A 13,582-nucleotide genomic window follows, 5' to 3' on the forward strand; every position below is an offset into this window, starting at 1 on the left:
CACAGAAGCCTGTATCCTTCTGTCCCTGTGCCCCAGCACCACCTCTCTGGGATGTCCGTCCCTCAGGTGGAGTTTCCTTTCTTGAACCCTGCCCAGCAACAAGCCTGATCTTTCAGGCCAGAGGGGAGACTCTGCTCCTTCCTAAGACTCCTTGCCCTGGCTGCAAGGGGAAAACTTGGCTCCTGTGCCCTGTGCCCTCTGGATGTAGAGCTAGACCTCAAGATACACTGGCCAGATATCCCATGGAGGAAGGAGAAATTAGGAATTGGGAGAGAGGCAGGGGGTTGGCTGGGTTGACCCAAAAAAGTATGTCCACTGCCTTCCCCTCTCCCCAACTCAGGTCCACTGCCCCACAGAATATCCTACTAGAATTGTACTAACACATGACTCACCAGGAGTGGTGTCTTCCTGTGCTGATGCTTGTGGAGGATAGTGGAGGAGAGGATAGGGGGGTGGGTTCCACATGTTTCCTGGCAGATGGTGTTGCAGGAAGAGGAATGTGGGCCGTGGTCTACAAGCCTCGCCTGGGAACGTTGCTATTGGTTATAGCAGCGTGGGGGACTTAATCTCTTGCAAACCCTCGTCCGAAGGGGGCATAGCCTTGGCTTGTGGTCATGGCCCTACCCTGGGGGGACCTGATCAAAAACCACCCCCGGGAACCCCCCACTGAGCAGAGGAGTAAAGTAACCTTGTTGGGGGCGGGGGCATGAATGCACATCCACCCTGGCATCCCTAGCTCTGCTGAAGGTTTCAGAACAGACTTTTGGCTCCTTCCACTTGTGTGTATTGAAAAATTGCAGCTAAAATTAACTCAGCTCTAGGGTCCACCTTTCCCAATCATTAGCAAAGTTCATCAGTGCTCCTGGCCCAGCACAGCAGATACGGTTTCTCAGAAGCTCAGAAAGATGGTGAGAAATTTCAGAGACGCTGCAGAAGTGGTGGAGGTGGGGGAGATAGAGGAAAATACTTGGAGACAATCCCAAACAGACTGGGATTAGAATTCAGAGGATCTGGCTGATTTGGTGTATGGCCCCAGGAAATAGGCAAGGGAGGGAGGGGGAAGAGTGAGGCAGAGGAGGAACAAAGTTAATAGAAGGTGCAGACGAGGAATGAGTTACCTCTTCGGGCAACTGGGGCTCAGTTCTGCTGGGGAACATTAAGGAACCCTGTAGAACACATCAGAATTGTCGTTCCTTCCCTTCCTTCCCTGCTGCAAAGTTCAGAGAGGCTGGGGCATTTGTCCACAGAATCTTGCCCCCTTTGGTGATGACTCTCCCTTGGTGAGAGGGGGTGGTACTGAGAGCCATCTGAGATCTGAGGTGGAAAAGCAGAGGGATGACTTGCATGAACTAGACCCAAGGTCCTCACATTTTAGCTGCATCAGGATCACTGGAGGACTTGTTAACCATCGATCTCCAGACCCCAGTCCCAGAGTTTCTGATTTGCATGTCTACCTTCCCAGGTGATGGTAATGCTGCTGGTCCAGGGACCACACTTTGAGAACCACTGGGCTAAACCAGGAACATCTGCAATGTGTGTGGTACTGTCCACCACACCTATGCCAAAACCTTGTGAATTGAGGGCATGCAGCACCCCAAATGTGTGCCAAAGAAACTAACATGTTTAGAGACATAAAGAGAGATTTGGCAACAAAGAAAGGCAGAGGCCAAGATGCTAGTTCAACATTTACTTTGGATTTCTGGGCATGGTTGTGTGCTAGATGACACTGCAGTAAAAGTGTGACCAAGACAGCGTCAGGTCCTGCTTCACTGAGCTCACATTCTAAAAGGGAGTAAGACACATCTCTAGACAGCCTGGCGTGGTCAGGGTGGGGATGGGAGAAGCTTGGGCTAGAAAGATTGGGACTGTCATGACAGAAGTCCAGGCCATAGTGGTCAAAGTGTGCTAGGGGAAGCACAGGGCAAAATAATAAGGGCTCTGATGACAAAGCACAGGCCACAGTGGTCAGGGCTCTCATGGGGGAAACAGAGGGTGTGGGCCCCAGAGGCAGAGTCCAACCCTTCTCCCCCGAACTCCCCCACCCCCGGAGTCAGGAGGGCTTCCCGGAGGAGGGGGTCTTTATACTGAGATCTTAAGGATAAGTACGAATGAAGCAGGTGGGCAAAGGGACCCCCTATGCCGTTTGTGTGCCCTCATGCCACAGCATGTGCAGTCTGGGGGGGTGGTCCCTGTGGTGCCTGAATAGCACCGTGTATGTGTCTGCATGTGCTGTAATCTCTCATTGGCTCCTGGAAGGGGATCCTGGTGGGATGCTCGTTTGGGGGACTCCGCTTAATTGCTGCATTTACATAATTGTAACATCTGGAGAAGGGGACAGAAGCAGTGGAAACAGACACAGCAGGGAAGAATGACGTTAAATTGCCTGAGAGCTGAGGGAGACTTGGGGGGAAGGGAACTGCTCATATCCACACACAGAATCTGCCCCAAAATACACATGCATACTCACACATGCACATCACATACTCAGAGGCTCACCAGAACACACATGGATACGGCAGGCACATGGACCTTATATCACCTGGACTCATGTTCAAATACAGGGGCATACAAAAGTGCATACTTAGACACACTTCCAGAACACACACACAGACTCACACTCAGACATGTGAGAGGTCACATGTGCAGAAACACACTCTGCACACAGATTCTCTCTTGTACACATGTGTGAGCCACACTCCCACACATATGCACAGAAACATATTCAGAGAGTCACATCAGACACCTCCATGGGATGGGCATACACATGCACATGCACGTGTGCACACACACATTCAAACCAGTGGATTCAGTCTGTCTGCCAAAAAGGGGTCGCTTTATAAATAAACTTAGGCCCCTTCCAAGTCAGGGGGTTGTTAGCGCAAGAAGGGATGGAGGTGGTATCTCCTTATCCTCAACTAGTACCTACCAACTCCTTGTACAACCCAAGTCCAGTCAATGGGGTTCATTGAAATTAGCTCGGCTTTGTAATTAGCACATGAATCAGAGCTGAGAACTAGGGACTCACTTTAAAGATCATGTCTGAAGGTGCACCCCCATGTGGAGGGGTCAAAAGAGTGGGGCAAGGAGATGAGTACATCCTCTCCATCCACACCCCGTACACGCATTCTAACCACCCTAAATCAGATTGATGGGTCCCAAACAAGCACTGACTTCTACACAGCAACCAGGAGACCCTCTACATGAGGTTCCGCTGAACTACGTGGAAGACGGAATGCAACTTTCAAGGTCTGCTTTAATGACTTCCAGCTATCAACATGGAAGAACACTTCCATAAGAACATGGGGAAAGGTTTACATTTGTGCAAAGAATGGAGGGAAATATGCCGAAAACTTTTAACTAGCAAACATAGAGACTTTGGGCCACTGTATAGACCTGCTCTGTGAAAGCCTGAATGCCACAGTTGGGGATTAGAGGGTCATTTTACAGAATGACAAGGAGGGCTCAAGCTTTACTGATATCTGGGGCCAGAAAGGAAGAATCGGTGTGTTAGTGAATGCAATGCCAGCTGCTGTAACAAATAACCCCCTGATTCTCAGTGACTTAATACAATAGTTTATTTCTCGCCACAGGTGTCCTGCGTGGTTGGCAGCTATCCTCCATCTGCTGATTCACATGCCAGATTTGTTAATCCTGCACCTCCATTATTTCCTAGGGCTCAGAATTATCTGCTTCTACCTGGCAAATGGGAGGAGACAGAGTGGAGACGTTTCACCAGCTTCTTAAAAAAACTTGGCCCAGAAGTGACATTCTACAGATTTCCCTTCTGCTCATATCTGATTGGAGAGATGCAAGGGGGGCTGAGAACATATTTCTAGGCTGGGCATCTCCCTCTCAGTCACAATTATGCAAGGAGAGTGTGGATTATAATGGAGCCAACATCAACCACCACCAGATCCACAACCTCAGGGGAAGCAGCAGAAAGAGGCTATGGGATCTCCTTCCCTCCACTACATGGAGTCCTGCTCCAGGGAGAAGTTCCCAGCCCCACCCTGACCACCCACCCACCCATCTACCCTGGTTCCCTGCCTTTGGGGTGGGTGACCACAAATTTGACTCCTTTGAGGGCAAAGAGAATCTGACTTGATTTGATAAATCTTTAGGTCACTGCAGAAGGATAATGGTGAGAGTCCGACACTCTTTCGCTAAGCATTTATTGAGCCCTTACTGTGTGTCAGGCCCGATGCTGGGAACATGCCCACGAATGAGACACAGTCCAGGCTTTGGAATTGTGTCTCCTCACAGGGCAGAAAGAGAACAGATGATTTCTGAACCTGTGCTTGTCGCTGTGATATTTCATTATGAACAAGATGGGAGAGAGGGGAGGGGGAAGGAAACCACCAAGTCTGTCTGTCTGTTGGTGACGGTTGGGGTGGGGTTCAGGGAAGGGTTGGGGGCAACATTTGAGGGAGTCACCTGGACCAAAAGGGGATAGAGCTTTCTAGGTGTGAACATAATCCCTGTGTGCAGACCCATGTGCTAATCAGAAACCTATGATTCCAGTTCCTAACACAAACCACTGCTGATTCAAGTGCTAATCAGAAATCTGATCCCTGTGAAATCTGATCCCTAATCAGAATTCTGATCCCATGTTCTGATTCATGTGCTAATTATAAATCTATGTTGATTGCAAACTCTGTCCTGGAGAAGGGCTAAATCACAAACTTGGGCAGGAACACATGCTGATAACCATCAACTCAAAGAGATCCACGTTGCTAATGGCCATCTAGAGTTGATTCCTGTGCTAATTACAATCTTGGGATCATTTAATAGAATGATCAGAGGGTGTTAAATTCATAGTGAAGAAGACTCTGAAGACTCTCAGACTCTGAAGCCTGACAGCCTGGGTTTAAATTCCATTCCTGTAAAGAGGGGGCTGATAGTAAATCAAATGTCTTTTGGGAAAATTAAATGAGTTAATACAAGTAAAGCGCTGGGAGCAGGGCCTGGCATCTAAGTGCTTACTCGCTAAGTACTAGCTGCAATAATAATGATAATATGCAGCCAACAGTTATTGTTCTGATTTCATGTAATTCTCATAGCGGGCCCTACCTGCAATCTCTTCACCACCTTCCTTGGCCCAGGTCTGAGGGCCTCATCCTCTGGAAAGGTTTCCCAGAGCTTCCCAGGGACCAGGGAGTCCCCAGTCCCGCCTTCGCCCCTATCCCTTTCAGCACCCTTCCCAGGCCAGGGCGTAACCGCTCAATCGCCACTTGGGGGCAGCAACACACCGTTCAGCAGCTGCGCGCGCGGCGCATTGTGGGGCGCGTAGGCTTGAGGGCAGGTTAAGCGGTGGCTTGGGTCAGCATGCGAACTGCGTTTCCCGGAAGGCCACGCGACACCCTCTGCCTCACCTTGCTCAAATCTTGGAAGCGGAGGTCTCGCCCCCACAGAGGGCGCGCCTCCAGAGCGGCGCGGGGGATTATGGGGTGTAGGGACTGAGGCCCGCGCGGGAAGGAGGGATTGCTGCGCAGGCGTGGGTGGCCGGTAGCGCCCGCTGGACCTTAGCTGGTGGGTGGCCCTGGAGCTACAGACGCGGAGCTGAAGTTGAAGCAGCGGTGGAGGGTATGCAGTCCATTACTCGAGGAAGAGCGGGATCCCCGCCCCCCCGCCCCCCCCCCCCCCGCCCCACACTGTGTGTGTCCTGGAACCAGCTCACCAGCCGTGAGGCTCTCTCCTGCATCTCCACTGTCCCTAGTATTTCCTTGGCGCTACAGTCTTTTTTTTTTTTTTTTAATTTATGTATTTATTTATTTTTGGCTGCGTTGGGTCTTTGCGGGCTTTCTCTAGTTGTGGCGAGCGGGGACTACTCTTCGTTGCGGTGCGTTGGCTTCTCCTTGCAGTGGCTTCTCTTGTTGGGGAGCACGGGCTCTAGGCACACGGGCTTCAGTAGTTGTGGCTCGTGGGCTTAGTTGCTCCGCGGCGTGTGGGGTCTTCCCAGACCAGGGCTCAAACCCGTGTCCCCTGCATTGGCAGGCGGATTCCTAACCACTGCGCCACCAGGGAAGTCCCAGTGCTCCAGTAATGAGAGGAAAAAAAAAAATCCTTCTTTTCTCTCATTTCGTTTTATAGCCACACCCCTTTTTAAAAAAAAACACCTTACTATAGTAACGTTCAACCGTGCACAAAAATAGAATAGTACGATGATCCTCCAGCTACCCATCCAACAATTATCAACATATGACCAGTCTTGTTTTATTTTTTCTGCTTCCCTCCCTGGCTGAATTTGTTTAAAGCAAATGCCAGACATCATATGATTTCATCCATAAATACTTCTGTATGTATCTCTAAAATATAAGGTTCTTAAAAAAAAAACACCTTTATCACCTAAAAAACGAATAATTCCATAATATTATCCAATATCCAACCCATCACCAAATTTCCGTGATCATCTTATAAATGTCTCCTAACTGTTAGCTTGTTCAAATCAGAATCCAAACAGGATAGTGCATTGCATTTTGTTGGTACCTCTTTAAGTCTTTTTCGATGACAGTTCCCCCTCACTCCCATCTATCTCACAGTCTGATTGCACTTCTTGGTGTCCTTTAATATGTTCTTCGGTCCCCTGTATGCCCTGCAAACTGGTAAATCTAGAAGCTGGGTCGGATTCAGATTCAATTTAGGGATAAGTATGCTTCGTGGGTGATGACAAGTCCTTCCATCAGGAGGCACATAATACTGCCTGGATGTTTCTTTTTTTGTGTGATGTTAATATTCAGTGTTGGGTTTGAGTGTTGTCGGCCTGATCCATCCATTATGAAACCACAGCCAAACCTCAGGAAGGAAGTGTCTCCATGATCTCCCCTCCATCTCTCTCCCTCTATTTCACAAATGTTGGCGCCTATTGCTAAACCTCTTCCTTGTTGCTAAGCTCAAGAGGCAATTCTCCATCCTCAACTCACTGGTCCTGTAATAATGGACCTGTCCTATGCTGTCCAGTAGGGTAGCCACTAGCCACACAAGTGGCTTTTGAGAGGTTAACTAGTTCTAATTGAGATGTGTGCTGTAAGTATAAAATACACACTGCGATTTCAAAGACAGTACAAAAAGAAGAATGTAAAATATCTCAAGAATTTAAAAAATATTGATAACATGTTGAAACGATAGTTTTGGGATATATTAATAATAAAGTACACGAGAGAGCTATTTTATTAAAAGTACTTTCACCTGTTTACTTTTTAAGTGTGGCTACTAGAAATTTTAAAATCACCTATGTGATTCACATTACATTTCTAGTAGAAAGTGTTGTTCTAGACCAGTGGTTTTCAAGTGTGATCTCTGGACCAGCGGCGTTAGCGTTAGCATCAGCATCACATGACAACTTGTTAGAAATGCAAATTCTCTGTCGCCCTGGACCTACTGAACCAGAGTCTCTGGGGATGGGACCCAGCAGTCTGCATTTTACCAAGTCCTCCAGACCATTCCTGTCTGAAAACTCCCCTCCCAGTTTCTGTGACACAGTACCCTCCCAAACCCACCTACTTCTCACCCCTTCACTGTTAGCACCGTGGTCTGAGCATCATTCGGTCCTACCTGGACCACTGCAATTGCTTACAAACTGGTTTCCTGGCATCTAATCTACTTGTAGTTGTAGTTGTAGTTTCCTGGCATCTACCCTACTTGTAGTTCTCACACACAGCTCTGGGGCTCCTCCAAAAACATAAATCAGATCACATTACTTCCCTGCTTAAAACCTTCCAGTGACTTCTTATTGCATTTAGAATAAAATCCAAACTCTTTCCTGTGGCCCCTGCAGCCTCCCCATCTTCACATCATCCCCCAGCTCGCCCTTCGCTTTTTCTGCCCCAGCCTTGCCACCTTTCTCGCTGTTGCTCACACTCCCAGCTCTTTCTTGCCTCGGGGATTTTGTGATGGCCATTCCCTCTTCTGAGAACACGGTTCTTTGTAGGACTGACTCTCTCTTTTCCTTCGGGCCTCAGCTTAGATGTCCTCATCTCCATGCTGCCATGTGTCATTAAAGCCCGGCTCCCTGCACCCATGTTCACACAATGTCACCCACCTTTCATTCTCAGCATGGCACGTACCACACGCTGTTCTTCTTCATTTGTCTTATCATATATGCACACGGGGGCAGGAACTCATCTCTCTAGCCCACCACTTTGTCCTCAGCTCCTCCCACAGTGCCTGCACACAGTAGGTGCTTAAAAAAGGTCTTTTCACTGACCCAGCATGTGAACTTCCCCAGCATGTGAACTTCTACAGCTGCTCCTCCTCAGTCTCTCTAGCTTCCTCCACCTACTCTGAAATCAGAGGACCGTTGGCATCCATGGTGTTTGAAATCTCAGAACGTTCCCCATGACAATCCTGATTTCTGGCTTCTGCCACATTGGGATATCTGACAACACAGAGCCCACTTTCCAACTTGGGACCAGTAGGCTGGAGCTGCTATACCTGTGAGGGCTTGCTGAGGATACAGAAAACAAAGAACAGAGGGACGTTAACACATCGGGGTGGTTATGCAGCAGATGGAGGTGCTGAGGGGCCAAACAAGAGCCAGTGAAGCCATCGGAAATTAACAGCAGTGGGAAGCCACCGCTGCTCCAGGCTGGAAGAACAAAGGGAGGAGGTGGTGTCACCAGAGCCTGTGAGCCACAACTACTGAGCCCACGCGCCTAGAGCCTGTGCTCCACATCGAGAGAAGTCACTGCAATGACAAACCCGCGCACTGCAACGAAGAGTAGCCCCTGCTCGCCACAACTAGAGAAAGCTGGCACGCAGCAACGAAGACCCAATGCAGCCAAAAATCAATAAAATAAAATAAAATAAAAAAGAAATTCACAAAGACCTCAGTGGGGCTGTTCTCGTGAGGTGTCTGTGCTGTGGCTGGAGTCCGATGTTGACTGGGGTGGGGTCATTTGAGAACTCTAGGGGCTGATGTCCAAGGTGGCTCACTCACACTGCTGGCAATGTTGCTGGCTGTCGGTTGAGAGCTCGGTGGGCTGTTGACCAGAGCAACTACACGTGGCTACTCCAGCATGGTGACCTTACATGGTGGCCGGCTTCTTCCAGAGCATGTGTTCCAAAAGATCCAGGCAGAAACGGTATGTTTGTTTGTTTTTATGACTTGGCCTCAAAAATCCCACAGCATCACTTCTGCAGTCACAAACCCACCCAGATTCAAGATGAAGCTACATAGATCCCACCTTTTGATGTGAGGAACTTGCTACAAAGAATGTTATTTGAGGCACTGATAGGAGTCCTTTTCTGTCTTGACTCTAGACATTCTCCTGAGATGAACTTCTCTGTTATAGTCTGGTGGCTTTGATGACTGACTACACGGCTACGATTCCGAGCCCTATTTGCAGCCCAGACCCTCTCTTGATGTATAGAATGGTTATCAACTGGACATCCCTCCTCCCAGATATTATGTAGACACTTCAAAATATCTAAACGCAGGTAATTCTCTTTTTTTCTTATTAGTTATCTATTTTATACATATTAGTGTATATATGTCAATCCCGATCTCCCAATTCATCACACCACCACCCCACCGCCACTTTCCTTGGTGTCCATACATTTGTTCTCTACATCTGTGTCTCTATTTCTGCCCTGAAAACCAGTTCATCTGTACCATTTTTCTAGGTTCCACATATATGCGTTAATATACGATATTTGTTTTTCTCTTTCTGACTTACTTCACTCTGTATGACAGTCTCTAGATCCATCCACATCTCTACAGATGACCCAGTTTTGTTCCTTTTCATGTCTGAGTAATATTCCATTGTATATATGTACCACATCTTTATCCATTCGTCTGTCGATGGACATTTAGGTTGCTTCCATGACCTGGCTACTGCAATGAACATTGGGGTGCATGTGCCTTTTGAATTATGGTTTTCTCTGGGTATATGCCCAGTAGTGGGATTGCTGGGTCATATGGTAATTCTATTTTTAGTTTTTTAAGACACCTCCATAGGGGCTGCCTCAATTTACATTCCCACCAACAGTGCAAGAGGGCTCCCTTTTCTCCACACCCTCTCCAGCATTTGTTGTTTGTAGATTTTCTGATGATGCCCATTCTAATTGGTGTGAGGTGGTACCTTATTGTAGTTTCGATTTGCATTTCTCTAATAATTAGTGATGTTGAGCAGCTTTTCATGTGCTTCTTGGCCATCTGTATGTCTTCTTTGGAGAAATGTCTATTTAGGTCTTCTATCCATTTTTGGATTGGGTTGTTTGTTTTTTTAATATTGAGCTGCATGAGCTCTTTATATATTTTGGAGATTAATCCTTTGTCTGTTGATTTCTTTGCAAATATTTTCTCCCATTCTGAGGGTTGTCTTTTTGTCTTGATTATAGTTTCCTTTGCTTTGCAGAAGCTTTTTAGTTTCATTAGGTCCCATTTGTTTATTTTTGTTTTTATTTCCATTACTCTAGGAGGTGGATCAAAAAAAATCTTGCTGTGATTTATGTCAGAGCGTTCTTCCTATATTCTCCTCTAAGAGTTTTATAGTGTCCGGCCTTACATTTAGGTCTCTAATCAATTTTGAGTTTATTTTTGTGTATGGTGTTAGGGAGTGTTCTAATTTCATTCTTTTACATGTAGCTGTCCAGTTTTCCCAGCACCACTTATTGAAGAGACTGTCTTTTCTCCATTGTATATCCTTGCCTCCCTTGTCATAGATTAGTTGACCATAGGGGCATGAGTTTCTATGCATGGTATCTCTGGGCTTTCTATTCTGTTCCATTGACCTGTATTTCTGTTTTGTGCCAGTACCATATTGTCTTGATTACTGTAGAGTGGTAGTATAGTCTGAAGTCAGGGAGTCTGATTCCTCCAGCTCCGTTTTTTTCCCTCAAGACTGCTTTGGCTATTCGGGGTCTTTTGTGTCTCCATAAAAATTTTAAGATTTTTTGTTCTAGTTCCGTAAAAAATGCCAATGGTAATTTGATAGGGATTGCATTGAATCTGTAGATTGTTTTGGGTAGTATAGTCATTTTCACAGTATTGATTCTTCTGATCCAAGAACATGGTATATTTCTCCACCTGTCTGTGTCAACTTTGATTTCTTTCATCAGTGTCTTATAGTTTTCTGAGTACAGGTCTTTTACCTCCTTAGGTAGGTTTATTCCTAGGTATTTTATTCTTTTTGTTGCAATAGTGAATGGGATTGTTTCCTTAATTTCTCTTTCTGATCTTTCATTGTTAGTGTATAGGAATGTAAGAGATTTCTGTGCATTAATTTTGTATCCTGCAACTTTACCAGATTCATTGATTAGCTCTAGTAGTTTTCTGGTGGTATCTTTAGGATTCTCTATGTATAGTATCATGTCATCTGCAAACAGTGACAGTTTTACTTCTTTTCCAATTTGTATTCCTTTTATTTCTTTTTCTTCTCTGATTGCCGTGGCTAGGACTTCCAAAACTATGTTGAATAATAGTGGTGAGAGTGGACATCCTTGTCTTTTTCCTGATCTTAAAGGAAATGCTTTCATTTTTTCACCATTGAGAATGATGTTTGCTGTGGGTTTGTCGTATATGGTCTTTATTATGTTGAGGTAGGTTCCTTCTGTGCCCACTTTCTGGAGAGTTTTTATCATAAATACGTGTTGAATTTTGTCAAAAGCTTTTTCTGCATCTATTGAGATGATCATATGATTTTTATTTTCAGTTTGTTAATATGGTGTATCACATTGATTGATTTGCATATATTGAAGAATCCTTGCATCCCTGGGATAAATCCCACTTGATCATGGTGTATGATCCTTTTAATGTGTTGTTGGATTCTGTTTGCTAGTATTTTGTTGAGGATTTTTGCATCTGATATTGGTCTGTAATTTTCTTTTTTTTTGTAGTATCTTTGTCTGGTTTTGGTATCAGGGTGATGGTGGCCTCATAGAATGAGTTTGGGAGTGTTCCTCCCTCTGCAATTTGGTGTTAGCTCTTCTCTAAATGTTTGATAGAATTCATCTGTGAAGCCATCTGGTCCTGGACTTTTGTTTGTTGGAAGATTTTTAATCACAGTTTCAATTTTGTTACATGTGATTGGTCTGTTCATATTTTCTATTTCTTCCTGCTTCAGTCTTGGAAGGTTATACCTTTCTAAGAATTTGTCCATTTCTTCCAGGTTGTCCATTTTATTGGCATAGAGTTGCTTGTAGTAGTCTCTTAGGATGCTTTGTATTTCTGCAGTGTCATTGTAACTTCTCCTTTTTCATTTCTAATTTTATTAATTTGAGTCCTCTCCCTCTTTTTCTTGATGAGTCTGGTTAATGGTTTATCAATTTTGTTTATCTTTTCAAAGAACCAGCTTTTAGTTTTATTGATCTTTGCTATTGTTTTCTTTGTTTCTATTTCATTTATTTCGCTCTGATCTTTATGATTTCTTTCCTTCAACTAACTTTGGGTTTTGTTTGTTCTTCTTTCTTTAGTTCCTTTAGGTGTAAGGTTAGATTGTTTATTTGAGATTTTTCTTGTTTCTGGAGGTAGGCTTGTATTGCTATAAACTTCCCTCTTAGAACTGCTTTTCCTGCATCCCATAGGTTTTGGATTGTCGTGTTTTCATTGTAATTTGTCTCTAGGTATTTTTTGATTTCCTCTTTGATTTCTTCAGTGATCTCTTGGTTATTTAGTAACATATTGTTTAGCCTCCATGTGTTTGTGTTTTTTACATTTTTTTCCCTGTAATTGATTTCTAATCTCATAGTGTTGTCATTGGAAAAGATGCTTGATATGATTTCCATTTTCTTAAATTTACCGAGGCTTGATTTGTGACACAAGATGTGATCTATCCTGGAGAATGTTCCGTGCGCACTTGAGAAGTGTAACCCGCTGTTTTTGGATGGAATGTCCTATAAATGTCAATTAAATCTATCTGGTTTATTTTGTCATTTAAAGCTTGTGTTTCCTTATTAATTTTCTGTCTGGATGATCTGTCCATTGGTGTAAGTGAGGTGTTAAAGTCCTCCACTATTATTGTGCTACTGTCGATTTCCTCTTTTATAGCTGTTAGCAGTTGCCTTATGTATTGAGGTGCTCTTATGTTGGGTGCATATATATTTATAATTGTTATATCTTCTTCTTGGATTGATACCTTGATCATTATGTAGTGTCCTTCCTTGTCTCTTGTAACACTCTTTATTTTAAAGTCTATTTTATCTGATATGAGTATTGCTACTCCAGCTTTCTTTTGATTTCCATTTGCATGGAATATCTTTTTCCATTCTCTCACTTTCAATCTGTGTGTGTCCCTAGGTCTGAAGGGGGTCTCTTGTAGACAGAATATATATGGGTCTTGTTTTTGTATCCATTCAGTGAGCCTGTGTCTTTTGGTTGGAGCATTTAATCCATTCACGTTTAAGGTAATTATCAATACATATGTTCCTATTACCAATTTTTTAATTGTTATGGGTTTGTTTTTGTAGGTCCTTTTCTTCTCTTGTGTTTCCCACTTAGAGAAGTTCCTTTAGCATTTGTTGTAGAGCTGGTTTGGTGGTGCTGAATTCTCTTAGCTTTTGCTTGTCTGTAAAGCTTTTGATTTCTCCATCAAATCTGAATGAGGTCCTTACCGGGTAAAGTAATCTTGGTTGTAGTTTCTTCCCT

The 13,582-nt window shown here is 44.7% G+C and overlaps 1 protein-coding gene across 3 annotated transcripts in view; it reads left to right on the top strand.

Moving 5' to 3' along the window:
• Window positions 1-5,454: 5,454 nt before the first annotated feature.
• TYROBP (transmembrane immune signaling adaptor TYROBP) overlaps window positions 5,455-13,582 on the top strand; it is a 28,055-nt gene continuing 19,927 nt past the window's right edge. For 2 of the 3 annotated variants that reach the window (XM_082676630.1, XM_082676632.1), the window contains exons 1-2: window positions 5,455-5,583; window positions 9,259-9,435. The gene's annotated coding sequence lies outside the window, so the exon portion shown is untranslated. The remainder of the gene's footprint in view (window positions 5,584-9,258; window positions 9,436-13,582) is intronic. The other variant, XM_082676631.1, reaches the window with a different exon arrangement.

The sequence above is a fragment of the Grampus griseus genome (assembly GCF_964374135.1).
Source record: "Grampus griseus genome assembly, chromosome: 19".
Lineage (NCBI taxonomy): Eukaryota > Metazoa > Chordata > Mammalia > Artiodactyla > Delphinidae > Grampus > Grampus griseus.